The sequence below is a fragment of the Musca domestica genome, unplaced genomic scaffold (assembly GCF_030504385.1).
Source record: "Musca domestica strain aabys unplaced genomic scaffold, Musca_domestica.polishedcontigs.V.1.1 9, whole genome shotgun sequence".
NCBI classification, from domain to species: domain Eukaryota; kingdom Metazoa; phylum Arthropoda; class Insecta; order Diptera; family Muscidae; genus Musca; species Musca domestica.
In genome coordinates this window covers 9,649,741-9,669,194 of record NW_026712435.1, presented here as the reverse complement: position 1 = coordinate 9,669,194, position 19,454 = coordinate 9,649,741, and the positions used below count along the sequence as shown (strand labels likewise).

General features: G+C 34.8%; 1 long non-coding RNA gene across 1 annotated transcript; it reads right to left on the bottom strand.

The window, feature by feature from the left end:
- Nucleotides 1-14,825: 14,825 nt before the first annotated feature.
- Nucleotides 14,826-15,472, bottom strand: LOC131806918 (uncharacterized). The gene is made up of 2 exons (XR_009344225.1): nucleotides 15,205-15,472; nucleotides 14,826-15,136 (listed from the first exon to the last, which is right to left on the bottom strand). It is a non-coding gene; the product is annotated as an uncharacterized LOC131806918 (long non-coding RNA).
- Between the last annotated feature and the right edge of the window lie 3,982 nt (nucleotides 15,473-19,454).

Sequence of the window (19,454 nt, the reverse complement as noted above, 5' to 3'; positions counted from 1 at the left end):
TAAGCCCTTTTCGTAAGATGTCGGCCTGCTGTTGACTTCGCTTGTCGTGGGGTGTCCTCAGCTCACTCTTGTCGTTGGACAGGACGATCACATCGTCCTCCCATGTTCGCTGAACAATACAATAATATCGTCCTCTGGGTCGGATATACGTACGTAATGGGGTAATAGGGCACCCGTTTGGCCATCTTCGGCTCAAGGGTGGGTTTTAGGGCCAATGAAATGGCTTGGTTAGATACGCGGCCATTTGCTTCGCCTTCAGCCGTTGCAGTGTCACCCAACAATGCCGGATCGCATCAGCCGTGTTATCGATCACCGAGGTACTCATTCTTTCGAAACAATCCTGGCATTCAAATTCCAACTGCCGATAAATTTCTTTGTAAGAGGCCTTGCTTGGCGGGACCTTGTTGTTGGTGGGCATTTCAATTCGGCGAAATGTGCGAAATAGAAATAAAGCGGGCAATGAATATTTAGAACGTACTTAGAGAAACTACTTCTGGGGGAATTCAAGGTTAATATATACGAATGGTTCATTCAAATGGGCATTACGATTGCAATGTGTTCGTAAGTTACGGGCGATGGAAGACCAAAACTTCTATATTTGGTACCAAGAGCCTCCTACGGAGGTTTTAGTGTCTGCGCTGATCCTTTGCTGCTCTTCCCAAATAGTGCCGAACTATCTAGAAGATTTCCTGCAATTCCTTTACTTAACTATTCGGGTCATGGGGATTTGTACCTGTGCCCAAAACGACATCATCGAAAAACGCGAATGGTAGTCGTCGTTCACGGCCGTGAACTAAATACGCTGGGCTATAGGTGGTAGACTCTGAGGTACTGGTATTTAGTGCCAGATTGATCTCTGGAATACATTCATCCCACTTATTGTGCTGATTGCGCGCTATTTGGGCTATCATCGTCTTTATGGTCCGATTAGCACGTTCCGTAAGGCTTTCTTGTGGTGTATACGGTGAAGTAAACTGACGATTCATGCCTATCTCTTTCATGTACTTGCCCACAATTTTGCTCGCAAACTGACTTCGATTGACACTTACAAAGACCTTAGGGGTCCCAAAACGAGATAAGATTTGCTCTTTAAAGGACTTAACCAAATCATCTGCTGTGGATTTACGCATTAGCATCAACTCGATCTACTTTGTAAATCTGTCAAAGAACACCAGTAGAATGGTGTTTCCGTGTTTTGTCCTTGGCAAGGGCATAATCCGTAATCCGCACACACAGTGGCCCACGGATCATCTGCTATTGTAACCAACATTTCTCCTGTTGGGGCAATCTGACTGGGTTTTTACCGCTCATACGACTGATATCTACGGATAAAATTGGCTACATCTTGCACCATTCCTGGTCAATAATATCTATTACAAACTCTGTTTATGGTATTCCGTATACCTAGATGACCTGCCGACGGCTGCCTATGATTCTCTTCCAACACACGTGAGTGGGTTGCCACACATAATCTGCAGGGCCTGCCGTCCTCGCCGTCGGGGTGTCGGGATATATGTCGAAAGAGTTAATTACTACTACTACTGCGACAAGGCCGGATTTAAATTTAGCTTCTTGCATCTTCTTTTGCAAGCATGGACATGCCTTCTTGACGTGTACTATTACTCTTTGCCATGCTTCTAAAGGCTGCATCAGCCACAATATTGAATTTACCTTTTCTGTATTGCACTGTAAACTAATGTTGTTGTAATTCCAATGCCAACGTGCTGAGCGTTCTGTAGGTGTTTCGATAGAGTTCAACCACTTGAGCGACAAGGAGTCCGTGACTACTTGGAATCGGCAACCTTCCAAATACGCCCTCATCTTCAGTATTCCCCACACAATAGCTAAACACTCATTTTCTGTGGCCGCGTAATTCTTCTCTGCTCTATTAAGGATTCTACTTGCATAGACGGTTAGGTATTCCGCGTCTTCTAATTCTTGGGTCAATAGGGCCCCAAATCCACTTTCATTGTCATTCGTCTGTAATTTAAACATTTTCGAAAAATCTGGGCAAGCAATAACCGGCACCTGGGTGAGTCGAGCTTTTAAGGTTTCAAAGATGTGGATGCTGTGGACGTGGATGTCTTACTGCTTTCGTCCATTAGAATCTGTCAATATCCGTCTTTTAAGTCAAGCTACTCACGTAGCTGGCTGCTCTGCGCATGTACTCGGTGATGTTGGTGTGTTCTGTGAGGCCGAGAGGTGCAGATTTCTTTCAACCTCACTGCTACCTGCGGAAGAGAAGTATCGAATTTACAAATAAACCCGGAACAAGTGATCTGGGCGTTACATTTGACCAACCAATAAATGTAATTCAATTTAAGTACAATTGAAAATAAATTGTTTGCAATTGTATGGATAACCAAATACTTTCATTGACCATCGACCTCTAGTTTGGCTTAACAGTCTTAAAGAATCTAATATGAAACTCCAGAGATGGAAAATCAAAATAAATGAATTCGATTTTGATATGGAAAATAAAGGGCAAAACAAATCAAGTTGAGGATTCCCTCAGTCGTTTAGGAATTTATAAGTTTGAAGATTCTAGACCTAAATGATCACATATATCTTAGTGAATTATCCCTAAAACCACATTAAAAACCAAATTATTGTTGAGCTGGCTGATAAAGATAAATGTATAACAAATATAATGTATTGGAACAAAATTAGGTATACTATAATGGCAAAAGAATTTAATGAAAAATATGTACTACTTATGTTACGGGATTCCTTGCCTATAAAGTAGGATTATATTGCGAAAATGTTGAAATATATACACTATTACAAAAAATAATTGTCAAATAATGTTCTTTCTAAACAGATAACTGTGTACTCTGGTGTCCCCAGGGTAGCCATTTAGGTCCTCTACTTTTTGTATTGTATCTAAATGACCTTCCAACGGTTATACGTTACTATAAGATCCTAATGTTTGCTGATGATGTCAAACTTTTTTGTAATATGGACTCTCACATTAGTTCCCTTAACTTGCAATATGATATCTACTGCCTTGTTAATTGGTGCAGTGCTAATGGTATGACGCTAAATCTCAAGAAATGTAAAAAACTGTCTTTGTTTAGAACACAACCTTTTAAAAGTGATTACCTCATTGGTTCTTACAAATTGGGCAATGTAGACTCATTCGTTGATCTTGGTGTAATTTTAGACAATAAATTGCGTTTTAATTTGCATATTGATTCATGTGTAAATAAAGCCAAGTCATTGCTGGGTTTTATAAAAAGATGGTCAAAAGAATTTGACGATCCTTATGTGACTAAGCGTTTATTTATTAGTTTGGTTCGGCCCACTTTAGAATACGGTTGCGTATTGTGGAGTCCTTTTTACAAAACATATTCTGCTAAATTGGAATCAGTACAAACCCAATTTCTTTTATTTGCTCTCAGAGGATTAGGATGGGATATAAATGATACACTTCCACCATATGAGAATCGCCTAAAACTAATTGATCTTCCGACACTGGAAAAGAGACATTTAATGTTAAGAGCTTTATTTATTATAAAACTTTTGCGTGGCGAAATCGATTCACAGTTTTTAACCGGTGAATTAAATTTTAATATTCCTGCTCGTAATACTCGAAATTATATACCACTTAAACTTTGCTTGGCTAAATCCAATTATGAATCTTAAAATCCTATGAGGTCTTTATGTGATATCTACAACAAATTATATAATGAGATATCATTGACAGACCCTTTGCATGTCATTAAACACACTATTTTACATCTTTAGTATTAAAGCAAGTAGTTGCCAGATTCTCTACTCTTATCTGTTATATGTTGTTTTATTTCCTGTGTGTTGTCTTTATTTGTGAATTTAAACAACCGGCTGATGTATAACTGTAGCTGGTTTCCCTAACGTACTAACCCTCCATAGTTCGGACTATGGGGTGTACGCGCTCCCTACGTAATTGGGAGGTGGCCCCCTCGGTCGGCAGGGGCGGGTGAGTGTGGCGTTGGGACCGATCGAAAAAAAAAATACTACAGCAAACAATACGGCAATTTTAAAATATTAGATATATAAGATCTTTTTGACAAGGGTATACTTTATGAATTCTTCGAAAAGCACCATAAATAGAAGAATCATAGAGGTATTCAAGAAACGTAAATGATTTAAAAAGTGTAATGTATTTCCCCTATTTGAAAAGTAAAGTCCATAAGATAATTAATAATTGTATTACGTGATTGAGTAAAACGTTAACAAGTTAACAAACATGTTATTTTGTACTATTTGAACGACAAAAATTCGTTGACGAGAGCTATAATGGGAAAAACAAAGAATGTTACAGCTGACAATGAATTTAACACAGCATGGAGTATCATTATACTTCTCAAAATAGTTGCACTGGAAATTCGGGCATTGGAAGATTCCATTCAACATTAAATGAGCTTATTCGTTTATTTAAATTGGATTCTAAAAACAATTATATGGACGGTAAAGCTATGGCTAAGCTACATATTCAGCAACAGGAGAGAAACTAAATAAATTGCTACATAATATAAATTGCTACATAATAAATGTGATAAGTCCATATGGTCCACAATTCATAGTAAAATGGTTAATGAAGACTAAAATAACTGAAAAATTGACTGAGAACAGAAATGGTTGTCAACAATTTTGTGAGAGAGAATTGGTTAAAGATTTAGGTTTTCAGAATACAAAACAGAAACCAAAATACGTAATTAAATAAGTAAGAGAAAAAAGAAGTCATAATTTTTTGAACTACAAGTGTTGTAAGAGAGATAGAAATATTGTATGAAGAAAATACAAATATCAAAATGAAATTAAAGATGTCAAGTTGTCAAGATGTCAAATAACTGGTAGGAATTATTCTAAAAAACCAATAACATAACCATGGTAAAATTAAGAAAGTAAAATCATTTCAAATAAGCATTCCCACCTCTGCATTTTCTGTAATTAATCTTGTGTACTTACAATGAATTTATAAATACATATTTTGACAATGAGATGTTGTTGCTTATTATCAGCGTTGTTCGACCTACTTTACAATATTGGTCCTTTCTATAAATTACGCTCAAGAAAGGTAGAATCTGTTCAGGTTCAATTTCTTCTGTTTGCCCTGGGAGGCTTAGGATGGAATTAAAATGAATTTCTCCCACCATATGAGAACCGCCATAAAGTTATTGATCTTACTATACAAAAGAAAAGAATACTCATGCTTAGATGTATTTTTATCATCAAACTTCTGCGCGATAAAATTGATTCTGAGTTTTTAACGTGAAGTACGCGAGTTACGTTTAGACACTCTATCCTTCCCCCTGACATAAACAAAATTATCAAAAAATATATATATAAACAGAAAAATAGTTATTCGTCTGATAAACGTGGCGAGAAGCAAAAGTCTCAAATGATATTTGACACTTTTGTGTTCCCACATACACAGACGGTCATTCAATGGCAAACCAACAAGAAATATATTTTTAAGTTAGTCTTAAGACCAAAAGCAAAGAATAAAGACATCAAACACCCAAAGTTCTTTTGTTAATTTTATTAAGGGTTTTATTTCTAAAGAAGATACCCATTAGATAAGTCGCGCAATTACATTCGACTTTAGCAAAATCGAACAATGAATTAAATAATCCTATTCGGAGTTCATGTGGTGATTAAAAAAAGTATATGATTTTTTGTATGAACCATTGCATGTCATGAAAACTCTATCCTACGTTCTTAGTATATAAAACTTTTCCCATCCTTAGTTTTTTGTGAAATATAGTTTTACTGTAGTTCAGCTTAGATTATTTAATCTTTTAATTGTTAACCGGATGATGCTCTAATGTAGCCGGTTTCCCAAGACTACTAACCCCCTATAATCTGACTTTCTTAGGAAGCGTAATTGTACATTATATTTTTATCACTTTAAATAATTTTTCGGATACAAATGAAAATTCATATTTCGATGTGGAATAAAAATCGAAACTTACGCTTTATATGATTTTACTCACGTTTTTTTTTTTAATTATTGCAAAATTCATATATAAGCAACTGTCGGATCTACTTGTACCTAAACTTTTTAAAGTCAATTTCTGATATCTTATACCCACCCATCCATTTAAGTAGGTAACATAAATAACGGATGATTGAATGATTTGATTCAATGTTGACACACTATACCTCGTAGGACATATTAAATATTAATATGTCTAATTGTTTAAAATAAAAATTTTGAAATGAGAGCTAATCGGTTATTCTTCAAATTCATAAGGATATGGTCATAGTCATACATTTCTATACCAAGTAATATAAATGCATACCCGACCTCATAACTTCATTTAATAAATTATTATTAATAGGATCGGCCAATCAACGCCCAAAGTGAAATATACCATTGATTGCGAATGTTCTACATTGCAAGAATTTCTTTGAGTGTATAAGTGATGCTCAAGAAATAATTCTTTGATTCGCTCAGGCTATTGAAGAACATGCGGCGGTGTGGACAATTGATTCATAGCAACACTAATTGTATGTATGCAATCACGGTAAGGTCGCAATTATCGTCCGATCCTCTCGAAATTTAGCTTGGAGGTGAGGCTTTGACAAAAATAGAATCTTATTGCTTTGAAAGATGGTTGCAAGATATTTAGGGATTGAAATGGACCAACAACAGATGTTTGATTTTGCAGTTGCTCTAGAGGTCAGAATTATAGACCAATGGATTCGAAATTTAGCATGGGGCTAGAATTTAGGGCTGTCATTGGCTAATTTTGATGGTCATTAAATAATATTCATCGGGTGGAATCAACCATAACTTTTATGCAAAAAATACGAAAATATTCATTAAACCGCGAATATTTTTATTTCATCGAAATCACAAATACACGGAAAGAAGACTTCTGACTGTTACATTGATGCTAAATATTTACAATCTCATATATATATATATATATATATATATATATATATATATATATATATATATATATATATATATATATATATATATATATATATATATATATATATATTTATATTTATATGAGATGGTAAATATTTAGCTATAAATGATATCTTGGATATTAGCATCAAACTAACCAATTCAGAATGTCCTTTTGGCAGAATAAAAAAAAATCGCTTTAAAAGAAAGAAAGATCGCTTTAAAGCTCCTAAAAAAGTGAATATTTTGTGATATTCTTTTATTTTTTGTCATATTCCTTATCGCCAGTTTATCACCTTACAAATGCCTAGATTTTGCAGTCGTACTTCAGTTCTCAACTAAGGACCAATATATATGTAATTTTTTATAAGGCCAAGATAAAACTTTTGCAGGACTATGTGACACTATTTCAAGATTGAAATGGGAATAAAAAGTTCAATATGCCATTTTTGGATGTGAACTTTCTGTTCATTCCAGAAGAGCGAAGTAAGTACAGTAGCTCCAAGCAAAACTCGTACTCTTAGCAAACAATTTTCTTTCAAGCAATATATGGTTGTTATCAAATTCACTACCAGAAGAAACCTGGAACTGCGTCCAACTCAAGCGATTGTTGGAAAATGTATTTGGGGAAGTCCCTTAAAACCTAATTTATCATAAATTTCCAGGTGTTTTGTATAATTTACTAACGTAAATATAAAAACAAGTTAAATGAATACCCTCCACAACTTGAACGAATTTGGAAATTTTCAAAAAATAAAATCCTTACAAAATTCTGTTAAAATTTTAAAAATAACGAATATAGCAGTTATATTGGGGTCTATACGACGTGAACCTACATAGGCATTGTTTGTCATAAGCCATTAAAATATTCAAATTCGAAACTTGAAATAAACGGTGAATAATGTAGCTAAAATCATCAAAATATCGTATATAGGAAGGTACCGTTGCATCGCAGCTGTGCGAAGACCTGGACCAGCATAGACAATTTTCTGTCACAGGCTGTAGCATCCATAACGAACTTCAAATACGACGTCTCAAACAATTTCGGTGGGTATTGTAACTAAAATCGTCAAAATGCCCTGGACCTGCATAGACAATTTTCTGTAACAGCCTGTAGTTCCCATTACGAACTCTAAATACGTAATTTGAAGCAATTCCGGTGAATAATGACGCTAAAATCATCAAAATACCGAATATCGGGAGGTATCGTTATATGGGGGCTATACGAATATGTGGACCTGCACAGATAATTTTCTGTCTTAGACTGTAGTATCCATTTCGAATTTCAAATACCAAATTTGAAACAATTCATCAAAATACCGAATATCGGGAGGTACCGTTATATGGGGGCTATATGAAAACGTGGATATGGGGGCTATATGAAAACTTGGACCTACATGACCCATTTACAAACTTAACCTGCCTATAGTAAAATAAACATGTGTGTAAAATTTTATCTTTCTATCTCAATCCGTTCAAACGATAGCGTGATAACAACAGACAGACGGACATCGCTAATTCGACTTAGAATTTTACGCTGATCAAGAATATATATACTTTGTTGTATACTCTACATAGTATGGTGGAGGGCATAAAAATGGAAAGACATCGAGGACAAACCACTGTTGAAGTGACAAATGTAATAATTAAATATTACAAAAAGCATAAATCGCTAAGGGAGATATCTGAGATTGCTAATAGAAGCCGATCTACAGTTCCGTACATCATAAGACGGTGGGTGTGTATTTGCATTGAATGATGAGAAGTATATTTTACGGCAGATCAAAAAGGGTCCATTTTTGGGTGCACCGAAGTTCGCAAAAATTGCTGAAAAGGATTTGGGAAAAGTATGTTGTCCTTAAACAATAAGAAATGTATTGCATAAGTCGAATTCCAATGGAAGAAGAGCTAGAAGTAAGATTGCGATTTGCCAAGGAGTACATATCAAAGAATTTTTCATTTTGGACAAGAGCAAATCCAACCTTTTTGGTTCCGATGGCTGACCTTATGTATGTACAAAGAAAGTTTGCCACTATGTAAGAAAAGCTCGGCCTTCACGAAGATTATTATTTTTATCAAGACAATGATCCGAAACACAAGGCTTATAAAGCGCGGTCATGGCTGCTGTATAAATGTGCACCAGCTCAGAGTCCAGACTTAAACCCCATAGAGAATTTATGGAGCTGTCTCGATGGAAAATTCGGCCTACATTCCATATTTTGCAAAGAAGATTTGGAGAAAGCTTTGTTGGAAGAATGACAAAAAATTGAACCTAGCTTTTGGTAAAAACTATGCCAAATAGACAACAAATGGTAAAAAGGTAAAGGAACCCATACAAAATACTAATATCTAGAAATACTTGAATACATTTTTCTTTAGCATTACGAGTTTTGCTTGGAGCTATTGTAATTTAGGTAGTAGGAAAATCTGTTTCGTCAAATGCCGATGCCTTCTTACCTATGTTTACCTTAATTCAAATTGTGCGCATAATTAAGGACATCTAATTTTTCATAGAAACTTCAAAATTTTATAGAAAACTATTAATATTGTTATTGCAAAAACTTTGTTATCAATTACAGCTTGAATTCCGCAGCTTTTTCGTTTCAGAGTTAAGATCATCAAAAATTTTCAATATAATAAGGGCAACTTTCGATTTGACAATTTGTTATAAGTTCTCAATAAGACCAGGACTACATGATAGCCATTCCAGAGCTCTCGCGGAATTTTCTGTAAATCATTACTTCACGTGACGGGATGTGTGCTTCGGGTCGTTGTCCTGCTGAAATATCCATGTGACAGGCATATTTTCGTCAAAGTATGGTAACATTTTATCGTTAAGAATTCTACATAACTGGAACTGATCCAAATTACCCTCAAACTTGTATAACAGTCCTATGCCGCGTGATAACATAGCACCCCAGAGCATAATTTGCATTGTACTCAATGCACTAAGAACGAGATACATGGTTGCCCATATTCGACGGACCTTTGGGCTGAGAGCGGCGTTTTTGGGATGTTCTTGGGGACCTCTCAACACTGGCTCGTACGGCAGCAATATTCTCGGCCGATCGCCTTGTCGACTTTTATATGGCCTCTTCGGATTAGAAAGAGCCTTATCAGTCGAAAATTTTTCGTATAAACGCTTAATGGTGTTCTTAGAAGGCGCACTTCTCACATTTTTTAATGTTTTAAAAGCACGTTGAGATTTCACAATTGACTTCTTGTAAATTTCAACTATTTGTGAGCGCTTGCGTGTATTGGTTCATGGTAAAAATCTGCTTGGACTGACGCTTCAAACGCGGTATGTCATTAAGCGATGTAACATCTCTATCAAAGGTTATGGCGTTGCCAGATGAGTCCGTCGAATATGGGCAACCCTGTACATATTTTCTTCCATCTGAGCAGACTATCGATCTTTAAGCAATTGCTACCCAGACAATCACGTTTTTATTTCAGTTCATTTACTTTTTTCGTCTGGGAGTAAAAGCTCATTTCACCTATTGCCCTACTGTCAATTTTTTTATGTTTCCAAAAAGAACATTTCTTTCTTTGTTTTTAATGATTGTGTTCGTTGGTTCCACTTCAAAAGTGGACACAATCCCCTTAGGCACTATGACCGATTTCTGTATGGACAATTTACAAAAATAATTAATTTTAGAAATCTTTGTTTCGCGGTAGCCGGTGCAGGACATACCCAGAGGAGAAAATCTAATTTTTTTCGCACACCCAGTTGGTTTGGGCATACCCATTATTATATGGGTTTTGTGGGTATTAAGACCGTAATGGAATGGGGATTATGTCCAAGAAAAAAAACCGGTCATAATAATGGGTATGACCAAAGACTTTCTCCTCTGGGAATGTCCGGCACCGGCTAACACGAACCGATATTTTTTTCCATTTTAAATAAAAGTGTAAATAGGGGTGTCGGAAATATATCTCACCGAGTTGGGTCGATTTAGTCTGCCCATTTTTATATGTAACTTGCTGAACCCGGTGCGCTTCGCTACCCCTTTTGATTTTATATGCATTCAAAATTTTATTTACGAATATATGTTGGTCAAAAAAAAAACAAATTTAAAAATTTAAAAAAAAAAAAAAACTATTGCACTACTTTAATGCGTAAATAACCAAAACCATTAGAAAAGCAGTAACATGACATACATACACGAAGGGTTTGTCATTCGGATTTATTTATTTCATAGCAAATACCAAGCGTGCAGTAAACTGCAATCTTTTGAAGTTGAGTGGCATTTCTATTGCAATTAGTGAATTCGAGACAGCAACATACTTCGCCGTAATAAGCGTATTTCAAATCAATTGTTGTGTTGTTTTTTAGTGTTAGCCTAAGGCGTTGTGGGTCAATGGTTCTTATTAAAATCATATCCCAATCTGATCCGATTTAAATATAATTAAACAAAAAAAAAAATACTTTTACACCAAACTCCGCCACACCTTTCATTTTTCATTGAAATTGGTGCGTTAAATATGGGAAATCGGCCGATAATATATATGGGAGCTATATCCAAATCTTAACTAATTTCCAATTAATTTGTCACATTCATTATTGTAACCACACATTCCACACATTCTGAATTTCATTGGTATCGGTCATATATATCATGTTTGGTGCATAGCATATATGAAATCGGCCGAAATATATATGTTAGCTATATCCAAACCTCAACTGATTTCAATATAATTTGGCAATTTTTTCTGGTGCCAGATTTTGTCTCTCTCGCTTTGGGTGCATCAAATATTTGAAATCGGCTGAGTATATATATGGGAGCTATAATCAAATCTGAGGGTATTTGAATATAATTTGTCAAATTTATTTTTGTACCAAATTTAGCCAATCATGCCGAATTTCATTGGAATCGGAAATACATATTGTGTTTGAGGCATCAAATGAACGAAATCGGTTGAAAATATATATGGGAGCTATATCCAAATCTGAACCGATTACAATATAATTTGGCAAACATATTTTTGTTCCACATTGGTTCCACATGGTGCATAAAATACATGAAATCGGTCGAAAATATATATGAGAGCTATATCCAAATCTGAACCGATTTTAATATAATTTGACAAATGTATATTTGTTTTAATTTCCGCTACACATTCCAAATTTCATTGAAATTAGAGATACATAGCGTGTTTGGTGCATCAAATACATGAAATCGGTCGAAAATATATATGGGAGCTATATCCAAATCTGAACCGATTTCAATTTAATTTGATAAAATCTATCACACGTTTCAAATTTCATTGAAATTGGGGATACATAGCGTGTTTGGTGCATCAAATGCTTGAAATCGGCCGAAAATATATATGGGAGCTATATCCAAATCTGAACCGATTTCAATATAATTTGACAAATTTATTTTCGGATTAAATCCCGTCACATATTCCAAATTTCATTGGAATCGAACATTCATATTGTGTTTGAGGCATCAAATGAACGAAATCGGTTGAAAATATATATGGGAGCTATATCCAAATCTGAACCGATTACAATATAATTTGGCAAACATATTTTTGTTACACATTCCGTTACGTATTCCAAATTTGAAGACTGTATTTTCAACCAATCAATAGATGTGTGCATATAAAATCTAAATTTTTGGGAGGTACCTCCGATTCTGATGCTATATCTCCAGTTCCAAGTGGAAATTCAAAAATGTATATAGCCTATGTTATTTTCAGGCGATGTTGCAGTATATATGGAAATTTTCAGGATAATCTATTCAGCGGTTTTCGAGTCCATGAATTACAAACAAACAAACATACAAACATTTTCCTCTTTTATAGATTTAGACTAGCTGAACCCGGTGCGCTTCGCTACCCCTTTTGATTTTATATGCATTCAAAATTTTATAAACAAATATATGTTGGCTTAAAAAAATAAAACAAATTTAAAAATTAAAAAAAAAATATATATTGCAATACTTTAATGCGTAAATAAACAAATAGCTCGGTCTACCAACACGTGAACATGACTGGAACAGCTGATCATGAGAAAAGCAGAAACATGCCAAATTTAGTCCGCATATACGATGTGTTTGTCCTTCGGATTTATTAATTTCATAGCAAATGCCAAGGGTGCAGGAAACTGCCATCTTTAGAAGTTAAGTGGTATTTCCGTTGCAATTAGAGAATTCGAGGTAGCAACATACTTGCCCGTAAAAATCGTATCCTCAATTAAATTGTTGTTTAGTTGTTTACCGTTAACCTAATACCATTGCAAAGGCGTTGTGGGTCAATGCTTCTTAATAAAATAATATACCAATCTGAACCAATTTCAATATAATATATAATTTGACAAAATTTACTTTTACATCGAATTCCGCCACACTTTCCATATTTCATTGGAATCGAACTTACATATCGTGTTTGCTGCATCAAATAAACGAAATCGGTCGAAAATATATATGGAAGCTATATCAAAATGTGAACCGATTTCAATATAATTTGGCAAATTTATTTTTGTTTCAAATTGCGTTACGCATTCCAAATTTGGATTCTGTATCTGTAATCGATCAGTATATATGTGAATATAAAATCTAAATTTTTGGGAAGTACCTCCGATTCTGATGCTATATCTCTTGTTCCAAGTGGAATATCAAAATTTTGTATAACCTACGTTACTTTCAGGCGATGTTGTAGTATACTTGGAAATTTTCAAGAAAATCAGTTCAGCGGTTTTAGAGTTCATAAATTACAAACAAACAAACATACAAACATTTCCTCTTTTATAGATATAGATCACGATACAGGTCACAATTATGACTCAAAATTCAGGAAATTTTGCCTTGAGTAACAGTTAGTGTCAGAATAAAAACCCTTAGGGCTGAAACGGACCAACAAGAGATTTTTCTGATTTTGTAGTCTCTCAGGTTATAATTATATTTCGCGTGGTGTTTGAGTTTGGAACAGCGAAGAAAAGCATCTGTTGGGATCGACACAGCACAGTGGATGAAATGGACCCCACCTTTTGTGTGAAATTTTCATTTTCAAACACAATATTTTACTTTGTTTTAATTTTGTGAATGAACGATTGATATTTTTTGATTGTCTACTTTAGCATTTCGTTTTGTTTGTGTAGGAGTTAGGTGAACCAAAATGTACCTATTGAAAAAAGCTCTTTTTGTTTACTTACGTACGAAAACAAAAAATTCTACTTCTTTGACATCTGCTTTGCAATTGGAAGAAAAATAAGTTTTCTGAACAGCAGTAAGTCTTTATTCAAGTTAGGCTTCCTTTTCATTGGGCTATCTTTACATTTTTTTAAAGATAGAAACTTTCGTAAAAGTTAACGCAGTGATACCGCTCTCACAAATCCAATTACTACCTTTACCCGCCAGGTTTATAGAATTTGCAACCTACAATCTGGAGGAACACTACTCTTTACAGCGCCAACGATCTAGTAGACTCAGGATCACAATCCATATTTGCTCCTGAGAATATGAAAATCTTTTTGAAGTTACCTACATGGAACGATTTAGTTCATGAAGCCAATTTCTCAACGAGAAATCAAAGAAATGTTGCCCTCCAAATTCGACCCCAGCTTTAAATTGGAAGTTTTGGGTCCAGTTTTAAAGACCCACAGCACATTCAAAGTTATCTGGAATAGTTTTAGCTATTTTTTCTGATTACAGTGACTGCCAGCTGTACTATGTGAAAAATTCTCAGCCAGAGAACATCATAAGCTAATCAAGGGCAAATCAACAGCATATTTATTAAGCTTTCATAACTTTGCTGGCAGTAAATTAAAACATGGTTTGCAATTAATTACGACTGCCAAAATAGGTTAGGGAACCCATTATACCTGATTTGTTTTTATTTTGCTGCGAACACATTAAATTATAACAGCACCATGTAAAACGGCTTACAGATTTAACATGCCCTCCATGTGAAATTTGTTTATATGTATCCATAAGCTTCATTTTATTTGTTTAACATATTAGCAGATCTCCGACATTTTACTGAATATTCGACTTCTATCCATTTCGTGTTCATCTGATTTGTCCATTTCCATTGCTCCCACTCTCTCATAAAATTTTTCAATTTCCTTTTCCAATTTCTTGCTGTCATAGCTTTTGAACAATTCATCCAGTTTTTTGGCCTCGGGAGTAGCATCTTCCTTTTCATATTTGTCCGTAAGCTCAACGAATTTCTCTAATAAGTCGATCGACTTATAGTAGCACACGCCTTCCTCATTTTTAAATTCTTCATATGCGGAAATATATTCTTCTAATATTATGGCAAAATGAAATGCTTATCGACATGATATTTACCTGGCTTAAATCGGCGAGGGATAACATTAGGAGAAATAATTTCATTTTTCACAGAAAGGTGACTATACTTTAGGAAAAGTGATACTGCCATAATAAACGGAATTGCAAATTATTTATATGAACATAGCCAATAGGAACACAAGAAATAGCTGTGACCAAAAAATTCTTATCTGCTAAAACGCAAAGTTTTTACTATCAGTGAGTTGCTCCTAATATGGCCCGATGTCAATTGAGTTGAATGTAAACAAACAGTAACTGTACAAACACGAGTTTGGAATTTGTATGTGAATATTGGAATGATCTCCCATAGGGCTTATCTTTAGCCACATGACTCATTGAGTGATTATATCACTCAATAATTATTCTTTTTTTTTTTTGTTAAATTAATTTTTCAACATCTGCCATTCAAAAATTCACGGCCCAATTTCATTGAAGTGTTTTAAGAAGTAATTTCTTGGTCAATATTTTTTTCATCGAATGTTTTAAATATCAGAATTATATTCGATGCGGTGCAAACTAAATGGTGTCCCTATAAGCTGCAAAATTTTTAAAAATTTGAACAATTGTTATTGTTTGCTATTAGAAGGCACGAGGTTATTAAAAACGGAGCGCCACACGATTGAATGAGTTCGATTGAATGAGTATTGGAGAGACAACACGAAAATGCTGATTTTGAAAAATGATTAACTCACTTGTATGATCGAAAAGCGACTCGAAAATGACTCAAATGAGTAAAAATAGACCAATTTAATATACAACAACAAAATGTAGGGGAACCGCAAATCAATCATTGAGATGTGCAAAATGTGACTAATTTTTCCGTTATTTATTATAGTATTGCGATCATCTAGAGATTGAAAAATGATTAGTCTTAAAAAGATTTAAGTCTTAAAGATTTAGTCTTAAAAGATAATTATGTATATTTTATCATATTTTGCACAGACAAGTGCTTAATAATTGAAAAAAATATATATTTTAAAAAGTGTACGTTTATCAGTTTGTTTGTATACTTATTAATTTTTATAAAGAATAATGTCAGCCAGCCAAATTAAAAAAATAGAAAAGGATGGAAAAAAGAGCTCGAAAAATTAGTTTTGCAAAAAAGAAGTTAAGCTGAAGATGTGAATAATGAAGAGAATGTCCAGGACCGTGAAAGAATTTTGAAGAGAACGTCGAGCCAATTCAAAATTTTACTGAAGAAAGTGCTGAAAATTAGGGGTTTTAAGAAAGTATAGAAAATAGGGTCTCTGATTGATTTATTTACTACTCTAAAAACTATTAATACTTATATATTTTTGGTAACCTATTTCCAGAAAGAGCTTATTGCAAAAACCGGCGGTGAAGGAGCCCCATAATTCTTTCGGGCTACCATTCGAAAGGTTTTTTCCGATAATTTAGTTGGAAGGGGACCAGTCTAAAGTCGAGTGCAGAAAAGTACTATTTAGTGACAGTAATCAAAAGTAAGTTTGTCTTTTTAACACGTATATAAAGAATTAGTAAAATGGACAGACTGGTACATATTTTTTATTTCAGATATTTGTTATCTCAAATACTCAATCAACGACAGGGATATGAACACAATCCTACAGAAACATTTTGTTCACGCTAGAGACCGGGTTACCGGATTGATTTTTCATTTTTTACCGGATTGATTTTTCATTTTTCGTTATATGGGGGCTATACGAAAACCTGGACCTGCACTGACAATTATCTGTCACAGGCTGTAGTTCCCATTACGTTTCCCATTACAACTTCAAATAACCAATTTGAAACAATTCCGGATAATAATGTCGCTAAAATCATCAAAATACCGAATATAGGGAGGTACTGTTATATGGGGGCTATACAAAGACGTGGATCTGCACTGACAATTTTCTGTCTTAGGCTGTAGTATCCATTTCGAATTTCAAATACCAATGTTGAAACAATTCTTCAAAATACCGAATATCGGGAGGTACCGATATATGGGGCCTATATGAAAACGTGGCTATGGGGGCTATATGAAAACGTGGACCTACATGGCCCATTTACAAACTTAACCTGCCTACTAGTAAAATAAACATGTGTGTAAAATTGTATCTTTCTATCTCAATCCGTTCAAACGATAGCGTGATTACAACAGACAGACGGACATCGCTAAATCGACTTAGAATTTTACGCTGATCAAGAATATGTATACTTTGTTGGGTCTGACTTGATTATTTCGAGGAGTTACAAACGGAATGACAAAGTTAATATACCCTCCATAGTATGGTGGAGGGCATAAAAATGGAAAGACATCGAGGACAAACCACTGTTGAAGTGAGAAATTTAGTAATTAAACATTACAAAAAGCATAAATCGCTAAGGGAGATATCTGAGATTGCTAATAGAAGCCGATCTACAGTTCCGTACATCATAAGACGGTGGGTGTGTAGAAAATAAGTAAAAAACGGCAAATAATAAAATATTTGCATTGAGTGATGAGAAGTATATTTTACGGCAGATCAAAAAGGGTCCATTTTTGGATGCACCGAAGTTCGCAAAAATTGCTGAAAAGGATTTGGGAAAAGTATGTTGTCCTTAAACAATAAGAAATATATTGCATAAGTCGAATTATAATGGAAGAAGAGCTAGACAATGGAAGAAGAGCTAGAAGTAAGATTGGGATTTGCCAAGGAGCACATATCAAAACATTTTTGGTTCCGATGGCAGACCTTATGTATGTACAAAGAAAGTTTGCCACTATGTAAGAAAAGCTCGGCCTTCACGAAGATTATTATTTTTATCAAGACAATGATCCGAAACACAAGGCTTATAAAGTGAGGTCATGGCTGCTGTATAAATGTGCACCAGCTCAGAGTCCAGACTTAAACCCCATAGAGAATTTATGGAGCTGTCTCGATGGAAAATTCGGCCTACATTCCATATTTTGCAAAGAAGATTTGGAGAAAGCTTTGTTGGAAGAATGACAAAAAATTGAACCTAGCTTTTGGTAAAAACTATGCCAAATAGACAACAAATGGTAAAAAGGTAAAGGAACCCATACAAAATACTAATATCTAGAAATACTTGAATACATTTTTCTTTAGCATTACGAGTTTTGCTTGGAGCTATTGTAATTTAGGTAGTAGGAAAATCTGTTTCGTCAAATGCCGATGCCTTCTTACCTATGTTTACCTTAATTCAAATTGTGCGCATAATTAAGGACATCTAATTTTTCATAGAAACTTCAAAATTTTATAGAAAACTATTAATATTGTTATTGCAAAAACTTTGTTATCAATTACAGCTTGAATTCCGCAGCTTTTTCGTTTCAGAGTTAAGATCATCAAAAATTTTCAATATAATAAGGGCAACTTTCGATTTGACAATTTGTTATAAGTTCTCAATAAGACCAGGACTACATGATAGCCATTCCAGAGCTCTCGCGGAATTTTCTGTAAATCATTACTTCACGTGACGGGATGTGTGCTTCGGGTCGTTGTCCTGCTGAAATATCCATGTGACAGGCATATTTTCGTCAAAGTATGGTAACATTTTATCGTTAAGAATTCTACATAACTGGAACTGATCCAAATTACCCTCAAACTTGTATAACAGTCCTATGCCGCGTGATAACATAGCACCCCAGAGCATAATTTGCATTGTACTCAATGCACTAAGAACGAGATACATGGTTGCCCATATTCGACGGACCTTTGGGCTGAGAGCGGCGTTTTTGGGATGTTCTTGGGGACCTCTCAACACTGGCTCGTACGGCAGCAATATTCTCGGCCGATCGCCTTGTCGACTTTTATATGGCCTCTTCGGATTAGAAAGAGCCTTATCAGTCGAAAATTTTTCGTATAAACGCTTAATGGTGTTCTTAGAAGGCGCACTTCTCACATTTTTTAATGTTTTAAAAGCACGTTGAGATTTCACAATTGACTTCTTGTAAATTTCAACTATTTGTGAGCGCTTGCGTGTATTGGTTCATGGTAAAAATCTGCTTGGACTGACGCTTCAAACGCGGTATGTCATTAAGCGATGTAACATCTCTATCAAAGGTTATGGCGTTGCCAGATGAGTCCGTCGAATATGGGCAACCCTGTACATATTTTCTTCCATCTGAGCAGACTATCGATCTTTAAGCAATTGCTACCCAGACAATCACGTTTTTATTTCAGTTCATTTACTTTTTTCGTCTGGGAGTAAAAGCTCATTTCACCTATTGCCCTACTGTCAATTTTTTTATGTTTCCAAAAAGAACATTTCTTTCTTTGTTTTTA